Raw genomic sequence first — 9,287 nt, 5'->3', positions numbered from 1 at the left:
ATGAGTTTTGCCGGGTTGATGTATGAATTCACTTAACGTTCGAACAAGATAGACTATATCAGGCCTTGTGACAGTAAGGTAGAGCAATCGGCCAACTAGTCTCCTGTATTTTGATGGATCATCCAGTAATTTTCCATCTGTGGGAGTGAGTTTCAAGTTCTGTTCCATGGGGAACTTGTCTGGACGTGCAGCTAGAAGTCCTGAATCTTGTAAAATATCAAGTGCATACTTTCTTTGAGACATGAAGATGCCTTTCTTAGAACGAGAGAATTCGATGCCCAAAAAATATTTCAAATCTCCGAGATCTTTGATGCGGAAGCGTTTGAGAAGGAACCTTTTGAGACATTCCATTTCTTGAAGATTATTTGTTGTGAGGAGTATGTCGTCAACGTAGATTAGAACTGCAGTAAATGGTGTATTGAGCCTTGGTAAAAAGAGAATAATCAGCTTTGGACTGTTGATAACCGGCCTGTTGAATGGTATCTGAGAAGGTGGAAAACCAGTTTCTGGAAGCTTGTTTAAGGCCATACAGTGATTTATGAAGCCGACACACAACATTCTCCCCTTGTCGGCGAAGACCAAGGGGAGGCTGCATGTAGACCACCTCATGTAAATCGTCATGCAGAAACGCATTCTGCACGTCCAATTGGTGGATGAACCAATGACGAGCAGCAACAACAGCAAGAAGACAATGTAGTGTAGTGAGTTTGGCAGTAGGGGAGAAAGTCTTTTTATAATCAATGCCCTCAACTTGAGTGTAGCCTTTGGCAACAAGCCGAGCCTTGTAACGTTCAATATTGTCGTCAGACCTGTATTTGATTTTGTAGACCCATTTACAGCCGATTGGTTTATGACCAAAGGGCAGTGGAACCAAACTCCAAGTGTTATTGTGTTGCAGAGCTTCCAATTCTGCGGTTATAGCTTGACGCCAATTTGGGTCAAGAATGGCCTGGGCATAGGATGTAGGTTCTGTGTGACCTGTAATCTTAACAAGAAATGCACAATGGGCAGAAGATAAACGTGAGTAGGTAAGGAAATGAGAAAGAGGATATCGAGTACCTGATGCAGAACGAGGCAGTAAGGTTGAATGATTAACTTGGTTAGACATGTGGTAGTCTGCATGCCATGCCGGAGGATGATTAGCACGAGTGGACTGTCAGGGAGGAGTAAGGGGAATGATGGGCTGATCTGGAGGAGTAGGGGTGGATGTAATGGGTGGTGACATCTCCTGTGAGGGGATGTGTGTGGGAGACGATGGTGGGATAGGAGACGGGGTTATATCAGGTGCAGGTGGTAAGTTATCATTTTGGGTAGATGGATGGACTGGTGGGTTGGGTATTTCGGGTGTGGATGTCCAGTTGTCCAAAAGAATAGAGGAAAGGGGAGGAGTTTGAGAGGTAGATGAGGCAGGAAACTGAGAGAAAGGGAAAGAATGTTTATAGAAACGAACATCGCGACTGACAAAGAATTTGTTTGTCTCCAAATTGTAGAGTCTATAACCCTTTTGGCCAGTGGGATACCCAACAAAGACACAACGTGTGGCACGAGGGTCAAATTTTTGAATGGGATGGACAACAGTTGCATAACAGAGGCAACCAAATACTCTGAAGTGATCGAACGAGGTGGGGCGATTATATAAGAACTCAAAAGGTGATTTATTGGAGAGTAACAGGGAGGGTAATCGGTTAATAAGATAGACAGCGGTCAAGACACAATCACCCAAAAAAATAAGGGGTAGATGAGACTGAAAAAGTAATGCACGTGCGACGGTTAGAATGTGACGATGCTTACGTTCTACAACTCCATTTTGTTGAGGAGTGTAAACAAGTGCGCTGATATGCAATACCATGATTCTGAAAAAATTCTCTCATGGCAAAAAACTCTGATCCATTGTCTACCCTAATGGTTTTAATATTGGCATGAAATTGAGTTTGAGCAAAAACGACAAAAGATTTCAGGAGGTGTTGGGTTTCAGATTTATGTTGCATAAAAAATATCCATGTGCACCTAGTGAAATCATCCACAATGGTAAGAAAAAAACGTGCTCCTGAATGTGTGAGAATTTTATGTGGACCCCAAATATCACAATGTAACAAATCAAATGGAGCTTTAGTGGAGATTAAACTGAGAGGGAATGGCAGTCTCGTTTGTTTGGCCATAGGACAAACACTACAATTATTATCAAAGGAAATAGTTTTGGAAAGCAATAATGGAGAAGCTAGTCTAAGACGAGAAGGAGATGGATGTCCAAGTCACATGTGCCATAAATGAGAGGAGAGGGAAACTTGATATGAGGCAGGTGTCTGTTCTAATAGGGATATGTAATAGAGACCACCACGTTGTTTACCCGAGCCAATCATCTTCCCCGTAGCCAAGTCCTGCAAGACACAGAAGGTGGGGAATAAAATGGCACAACAATTTAGAGAATGAGTGAGTTTGCTGACAGACATGAGATTTAGGCAAAAAGATGGAACATATAAAACTTTGTCTAATGTGATATTTGAATTAAATGGTATGGTTCCAGTGGAAGTGATTGGTGCATAAGAACCCGTGGGTAAATTAACAATGGGAATTTGTGATGATTCAACTTTAGTGAAAATTGTGGAGTCATAAGTGATGTGATCAGTAGCTCCACTATCTAAAATCCAAGGTTTGGTGAACACAAAATTTATGGAAGGGTTGAAAAAACAAGTCAAACCTGCAGCATTAGCACAGGCATTGCTATTATCAGAGGAATGAGTTGAACTTATCATAGAAACAACTTGTGCTAGTTGCTGAAGTTGCTCTGCAGAGATCTCATGTAAGAGATTGGATTGAGAGGCTAGCTGGGTTGGTGCACCAAAACCATGTGACTGGCCCTTATGCACTGGAGCTATGTCTACTGCGTGAGCAACAGGAAACGACCCACACGGATTGGTGTTCCTTTTTTATCCTTGACGTTGTTGCTTGAACTGGTTGTGTCTACTGGCTTGAGTTCCAGTGTCATTGGGTACCCATGTCCCATTCTTAAATTTACAGTGATCCTCAGTGTGTCCTCTCCTATCACAATAGCTGCAACGAAATTTAAGGGTCCTGCATTCTTCAATTGTGTGACCGTTTCTGTCACAATGCTCACAGTGTTTGTTTGTAGAATTATTTGACATATTGTTGGATCTGCTATGAATTGCAGCTGCAATAGAAAAATTCTCTGTTGATCCTGTTGATGCCGATGTTACCTGTCGTTGAGTCTCATCTTGAATGACTAGTGAATAGGCTTGATGAACATTAGGTAATGGAGACATCATAAGTATGTTGCTACGAACACCATTGTAACTGTCATTGAGACCCATAAGAAATTGCATCATTCGATCTTCTTCCTTTTGTGCACTGCGTGCGTTCATCTCATTACATGTGATAGGGGTTTGATGTGTTTCTAATTCATCCCAAAGATCTTTGAGTTTCTTGTAATAGTTTGAAACTGCCATGGTGCCTTGTGAGAGAGAAGCGATGGATTTTTGTATCTGATATATGGTTGGAGCATTCTTTTGTGAGAACTGATCTTTAAAATCATGCCACACTTGATGAACAGTCTTGGCATGGACAACTGCTTTGGCCAGATCATGTTCCACCGAGTGAGCAAGCCATGATAAAATCATACTGTTGCATCGATTCCAGAGAGCATACTCTGTTGGTTGTTCAGTTTCTGAAGGAGGTTGAATGGTTCCATTGATAAAGCCAACTTTGTTCTTGGCTGTGAGAGCATGAATCATTGATTTACTCCAAGATGGGTAATTGGTGCCGTTCAACCTTATTGGAACGAGCATGAGACCGGGGTGATCTGATTGATGAACAAAGTATGGATGTGATGAATCCATATTGAGATTTTTGGAATTGTTGTTTTTGGTTTTTGGAAGTATTTGGTTGGACAAGGGTTTTTTTGAAGGCGGTTGAGATGTAGAAAGCGTCAAATACCTAGGTACAGCTCTGATACCATCATAAAAATAAATTATTGAATGATTTGTTGTATTTCATTGATCAAACAGTGCAATATATATATATATATATATATACACAATCGTAACCTAAATTGTTCCTACTATTAAGGCCATGAAGCCGTGATCCAAGATTAGCGGGAAATGATCTCTGCTAATCTTGGCAGGTATAGATATTATTCATATTTACATATGTATTTCTTAATACATCAATGCATATAAAATTTTCTATGTTTTATTAATAAATTTTTTATAAGTATACATTTTTATATAGGATTGATATCATATTTCTAGTCAAATAGCTGTCATGCAAAAGATGAACCAGATTCTATGCAAAGCATGCGCTTCTTTTCTCACAAATGGTAATTTTTTGCCAAAGTATCATTAAAAATCACCAACTTTTTCACCAATAGCAGAGCCATATACTATAACCAATGATATCACTTATGTTTCCACCAATCAATTATCATGCAACCGTACACGTCCTAAGATGAGCTGACATGACAAAAATCTATAAATATTTTCCCACCATTGTTGGAAGGACGAGATACTCATCATGCTTATCTGCATCCTCATTTCCAGTAAGTTTCGCAGCTGGTTTCGTGTAGAATTACTAACGTTAGCATCAAGCCAATGCATAACTTCCAACTTGTTGAAATTTATGCGTCGACTTGACGTTAATGTTAGTAATTCTACACGAAACCAGTACTTGTGAAACTCATAAGCCTTCGAGATAGCCTTCCCTCTCATGATCTGATCTAACTTAGATGCAAAACATGGTTGTCATCATTAAAACAAATAAATAAATAAATAAATGACAGATAATTGGTGCTCTTCTGCAAACTTGTACACCCCTGATTTCCTAGTTGAACTCCACAGCCTAATTAAAGAAGAAAGCTCCTCTCATCTTTTGACAATAAGCATTAGCGCCGAAATAAATTACAAGTATCAGGAAGAATTATATCCAACAAAAACTTGAAAAGAATAGCTTAACTAGTTAAGTTCTGGGTTTACTCTTTAATGGTCACAAGTTCGAGTTTTACAAGCCTCATAGCCACTGGATGCTTACATGATCGTTAACTTCAGGGCCCGTAAAATTAGTTGAGATGCACACAAACGGGTCCGAACACCCACTTTAATCTAAAAAAAGAGAATTATATATATCCATAAAGCCATGACTTTTCAAGTTATCTAAAAACGAGTATACCCATCATGTGATTAATAATAATTATACCTTTTTACGGGTAAAAAAATGTTCAAACTTGAAATTACTACGCATAGAAATGTATTTTATGAATATATCATGTCGATTCATAATTAAGATTTTAAAACATTTTGTTCAATTATTGTACAGGCAATGTTTAAAAATATTCTTGACGATCGGCAAAAAAAATAACAAATCTAAAGTGAGAATTTTCATCTTATTGAATTATAAGTAAACCAATAAATAAAAATTGGTGTAAGAATTTTAGAATACAATATTATATTGATAAATTAATAATTACCAAATATATATTATTTAGATTTTTCAAACATTTATCATAGATCTGTAAGGCACGGAATCATGAAGGCTTTTACGCTATGGCATGCCATCAACTTACTCTTTTAATTTTCATTTATTTCTATTTTAATATTTTTTAAGTACAATTTTAAAATGCATTTATTTTTTTTTTAATTTAAGTGTTACCACGGGGATGTATCCATATCCTCCACAATTCTTTCATCAAATTCTTAAGACATTTAGGGCATGCTCTATGTTAGAATTTCTTAAAATGTTAACTTGCTTTTGCAGTCAGGAAAAAAAAAAAAAAACAATTTCAAGGAGGGGTTATGTTGATGCACATCCCTCTCATGGAGCATATTTAAGGGATCTTGAAAAGTAAAATGAACAAGTCTTCATTTTTAATTTCAAATTTGTTATATAAAGTGATAAAGCAAAAAATAGTGTTTGGTTAATTATTCTATGACAGAAAATATAGAAACAGAGAAGACATTGAAGATAAAGCAAAAAAAAAAAAAAGATGAAAACAAATTTGTGTTTGGTAGTGGTGCACAAGAGAAAATAATTGTCTTTGTATCATATTTGATTATGATGGACAAAACAGAATAAAATAAAATAAAAATATTTATTTTACTTATAATATGTATTATTGTCAAACTTTGAAAGTTAAAAAAAAATAGATATGTTTTTTAAACTTTAGTTTATATTGAGTGTTGAAATTAATAATATTTTAATAACTCTAGTTATAAAATCTAAATTGGTCAAGTGGGTCAACCCGAGACCTGTATTGGTTAGAATTTACAAAAAAATAAAGTAAGTATTGACTCGACCTGACCAAGTAAAAAACTCGGGTCGATCAAGGAAAGACATAGGTCAATCCTAAATAAAACACAAGTAAAAAACACATTAACTTTTCTTTAAAAAAATAATCAAAACAAGGTTGCTTTGATTTTTTAAAAAGAATTAGGTCAAACTACATTGACCCTCTCAATTTAGGGCCTTGGTCCAGATAAACTTTCGAGTCATGTTTTAAAAATATAATAATAATTAATTTTATTAATGCTTTGACTCGGATCATGTCTCTGTCTCTTATATTCTTGTTATATTCTAGAACAATAACCAAACGCTGCTAAATGGTTCGTCAACAACTTAGTGATGCCGAGTTTGTCTCAGTTTGTCTCATCTTGACCGATCATGCTATAAAAACTAACTAATTGATGCCGAGTTGCAACACGAGTTTGCAGGGTCCGCCATGGATATCGATCTACTTACCATTCATGAGTTTTTGGAGATCCGTTTCATCAATATTCTCGTCAATCCAAGTCTGAGAGCTCATGCATGCAAGGACTTGGAACAGCAGGTTTGGGAAAAAGTCTTATGGAACGTGGAATAGCAGGTTGTGTTAAATCCTATATAGTAACACAAAACCATTCTTTTCCATTTTCATGTTTTGTTTTTCTTTATTCAATAAAAAATTAGAATATCTGTTCATTTGTTGAGCATGTGTTGAGAACGGAAGAAAAAGCTTTTCCCATAAGAAAAAAGAAAAGAAATATGTCAAGATTATAAATATTTTTCATAAAAAAATTCAAAATCATAATTTATAATAGTTATCTTAATATTTTATATTTAAAACAATTTAATAATAAAACATTAAAATATTTCAATCAAATAAGATTTTTCATGAAAATGTTATACTTATTAACTCGCACAATAAAAGATCTTTTATATTATTTTATAAAAAAGTAAGTTTATGACAATAATTAAAAATGAAAATATAAAAAAAAATAATATTTTACATTGTCCAAGATTCTATATATAAAAGAAAAATATTAAGTCAGTCATCATTTTAGATTTTTTATTTGAAAATAATAAAAAACTTTTAAAGAAAAACTTTGAATATATTTTAGGACTTGTTTTAATTGAGTTTATATAAGTTTATTAAATACGTATTGTATTGTTGATAAGTATGAAAGGTGTAATAAAAGGGATTGAAGTTGACAAGTATTCATGGAATGTGGAATACTAGAGGCATCAAATTTTTTGACGGCTAGAATATGTTAAAGTTGACGAGTTCCGTGATACATATTTTAAGGAATAATAAATGTGACAGAATGTTTAATGGGTAGGTATATGATTATCAACCAATATTGATAATTATTTATCATAAATTATTTAAGCATGAACTCGATGCAAAAAAAAATAATAATAATAATTCCACATGAATTGTTCGATACACACTATAGTTGTTCTTCCAATATTTATGACAGGTCCTTCACGGCATGCAGAATAGTCATTCCTCTTATTACTACTTGTGATCGGTTAGTAATAGGCATGACATTATGTATTTTGAAATTGGGTCGTCATGTACTTATATGAATGGAATATATATTTTATTTTGTGTGATTAAATATTAAGAATATCATCTAAAAATAACACTACGATATTTCTTAGTTTTACCAACAGGCCAAATCTGTCGGTATAAGATTCCGACCACGTCGATAAATTTTTTACTGACTAAATCGCCGACGGAAAGTGTCCATCGACATGTTTTTTGTTGATAATTCCTCATCATTCCATCACTAAGAATGTCGGGGGGAAAAAAAAATCACCAATGGTTTACATAAGGAAAATATGCGCCAAAAAAATTCCTAATTAATTAAGAAAAATATGCGCCAAACTTGTACACCCCTGATTTCCTAGTTGAACTCCACAGCCTAATTAAAGAAGAAAGCTCCTCTCATCTTCTGACAACCAGCATTTGCGCCGAAATAAACTACAAGTATCAGTAAGAATTATATCCATAAAGCCATGACTTTTCAAGTTATCTAAAAACGAGTATACCCATCATGTGGTTAATAATAAGTATACCTTTTTACTGGTAAAAAAAGGGTTCAAACGTGAAATTAATACACATAGAAATGTATTTTATGAATATATCATGTCGATTCATAATTAAGATTTTAAAACATTTTGTTCAATTATTGTACAGGCAATGTTTAAAAACATTCTTGACGATCGAAAAAAAAAAAACAAATCTAATGTGAGAATTTTCATCTTATTGAATTATAAGGAAACCAATAAAAAAAAATTGGGGTAAGAATTTTACAATACAATATTATATTGATAAATTAATAATTACCAAATATATATTATTTAGATTTTTCAAACATTTATCATAGATCTGTAAGGCACGGAATCATGAAGGCTTTTACGCCAAGGCTTGCCATCAACTTACTCTTTTAATTTTCATTTATTTCTATTTTAATATTTTATAAGTACAATTTCAAAATGCATTTATTTTTTTTTAAGTGTTACCACGGGGATGTATCCATATCCTCCACAATTCTTTCATCAAATTCTTAAGACATTTAGGGCATGCTCTATGTTAGAATTTCTTAAAATGTTAACTTATTGCTTTTGCAGTAAAAAAAATAAAAATAAAAATTCAAGGGGGGTTATGTTGATGCACATCCCTCTCATGCAGCATATCTAGGGGATCTTGAAAATTAAAATCAACAAAGTCTTCATTTTTAATTTCAAATTAGTTATATAAAGTGATAGATACGAAGATAGTGTTTGGTTATTATTCTATGACAGAAAATATAGAAACAGAAAAGATATTGAAGATAAAGCAAAAAAAAAAAAAAAAGATGAAAACAAATTTGTGTTTGGTAGTGGTGCATAAGAGAAAATAACTGTCTTTGTATCATATTTGGTTATGGTAGACAAAACAGAATAAAATATAAAAATATTTATTTTACCTATAATTAATTATAACTAAAATTGATCAGTGTTTCACTGTAGCGCGGAAT

Source organism: Populus alba, chromosome 17, assembly GCF_005239225.2.
Source record: "Populus alba chromosome 17, ASM523922v2, whole genome shotgun sequence".
NCBI classification, from domain to species: domain Eukaryota; kingdom Viridiplantae; phylum Streptophyta; class Magnoliopsida; order Malpighiales; family Salicaceae; genus Populus; species Populus alba.
The sequence above is the reverse complement of the archived record's forward strand: the minus strand, read 5'-3'. Positions refer to the sequence as shown.